The following is a 2,623-nucleotide window of genomic DNA, read 5'->3' on the forward strand; positions in this document are numbered from 1 at the left end:
AGAATATTTAGAATACCTTCAAAATAATATAGAAGAATTACAAAAACTAAGGGAAAAAAAGAAAGAATACTATAGTAAAGCATTTAACCAATTACCATATAATCGCCCCCCAAGATATGAATATCGATAGAACTAACATAAATAAACTCAAAATAAAAATATTTAGAGAAGTTAAGAAATATCCACGCACAAATAAAAATAGATCCATTCTACTTATAATAGACCTATTTTACCACACAAGTTATCCGCACCCCTTTTTTTACCACACAAGTTATCCGCACCTATTTTACCACACAAATTATCCGCACCCCCTACAATTGGTATCTTTTTTTTGGTAGAAGAGTAGATTTAAGATTAAGGAGAAAAATGTTTTATAAAAAGAATTTTATTAAAATGTTCTTCCTTTTGGCGGACTTGATGAAATTTCCCGTGAAAAATGGAGGGAATAAAATAAGTGTTGCAATAGCTTATTTTATTTATCTATTGCAACGCTTAATGTCTAAAGCGACGGTTATAGTGTTAAATTATATCTAATAGAATAATTATTTTTGGCAACACTTGAAACTATTGCAATCAACCACCTATTGAAAGTCTTTGTTAACCTTCACCAAAAAGTTCATTGCCATAGGGGTAATTTCCAATAGTGACAAATGATGAAAAGTCTCTTATCCTCAAACTAACGACATCTAATCTACTCAAATAGTGAAGACCTTGCCTCAACACTAGCAGGAATCCTCCTAGGGTCTGAAATATCAAGTTGCACCATTAAGTTGTCTAAGTACTAAATGTTACGTGCCAACGACCTTCGAGAAACTAAAAAACAAGCCAGGCTATGCATACAGTTCTGACTCAAGGCATTTGCTATCATGTTTTCCTTTCCTGGATGATACAAGATAGAGATATCATAATTCTCAAGCAACTCCATCCATCTATGCTACCTAGAATTAAGCTCCCTCTGGGTCATAAGATGTTGATAACTACAATGATCCATTAAGATCTCACAATGCACGCCACAAAGATAATGCCTTCAATTCTTAAGTGTGAAAACTACCATTGCCAACTCAAAATCTTAAGTGGGCTAGTTTCTCTTATGCACCTTCAACTTCTTCAAAGCATAAATAATAACATGACCCTACTGCATCAACCACAACCCAAAACAATACTATATGGTGAAATCGCCACCCTCAACAAGAAGAGCTAAGATAGGAGATGAGGCAAGAAACTCCTTGAGCTTTTCAAAGCTTGACTCAGATTCTTCGGTCCAATAGAAAGGAACCACTTTCCAAGTAAATATGTACATAGGTGCTACAATAGTAGCAAAACTCTCATCCAACTGGCTATAGTAACCGGCAAAACCAATAAAGCTACGAACCTTAGTCAAAAATATAGTCTTGACCCAATAATGAATTGCCTCAATCTTTGTTGGGTCCACCATAATCCCATCCATAGAAACCATATGCCTAAGAAGTGCTACCGACTCAAGCCAAAAACACACTTAGAGAATTTGGCAAAAAACAAAGGGCTTATAAAGGTCTGGAGCACAATCCTCTAATGTTGCGCATGCTTCTCTCTACTCTTTGAATAAACAAGGATGTCATAATTAAACCAATCATAAAGGAATCTAAATAATTCCTAAACACTCGGTTCATCAAATTCATAAATGCGGTCGGGTGTTAGTCAACACAAAAGACATTACTAGGGACTAATTATGACCATAACGAGTCCTCAAGGTTGTCTTCGGGATATCCTTAGCTCGAATCCTCAATTGATAGTAACCGGGCCTTAAATCAATCTTAGAAAACACTGTTGCACTCTGAAGCTGGTCAAATAAATCATTAATATGAGGCATAGGATACTGGTTCCTCACTATTACCTTATTAAATTGCCTATAGCCATCCTTCTTCTTTATGATAAATATAGAAGATCCCTAAAAAGACACATTTGATCTAATAAAACCCTTACCAAGATGACCCTGAAACTGAGAATTTAGCTCTTTAAGTTCGGTAGGAGACGTATGGTAAAGTGACATAGAAATAGGTTGGGTGCATAGTTGAAGATCTATAACAAACTTTATATCACAAGTAGGAGGAATACTAGGTAGATTGATAGGAAAAACCTCAGCAAACTCACGAACTATAGGAACAGAGTCAAGTAATGGACTCTCCACACTGACATCACGAATATAAGTAAGATAATACTCACAACCACTTGACATAGATCTCCTAACATGAATATAAGAAATAATCCACGTTAGCTCATAGCTAACCACTCTCTGCCACATGAATGGGGGTATGCCGGGTGTGGCAAAGGTACTAATCTTGGTAAAATAATCTATGACCATAGGATAGTGAGATAACCAATCAATTCCTAGAATCACATCAAAATCCATTATGTACAATATAATAAGATCAACATTAGTATCAATATCTCTAACAGTCACAACACGTGATCTTAAAACTTGATCCACTACTAAAAAATCATCTACGAGAGTAGATACATATAGTGGAATAGAAAATGAATCCCAAGATAACTCTAACCACAGAGCATAATAAGAAGACGCATAAGATTAAGTGGATCCCAGATCAAAAAAATAAAAGGCCAATTGACGACACACTCAAATCAT

The sequence above is a fragment of the Capsicum annuum genome, chromosome 9 (assembly GCF_002878395.1).
Source record: "Capsicum annuum cultivar UCD-10X-F1 chromosome 9, UCD10Xv1.1, whole genome shotgun sequence".
In the NCBI taxonomy this organism is placed as follows: Eukaryota; Viridiplantae; Streptophyta; class Magnoliopsida; order Solanales; family Solanaceae; genus Capsicum; species Capsicum annuum.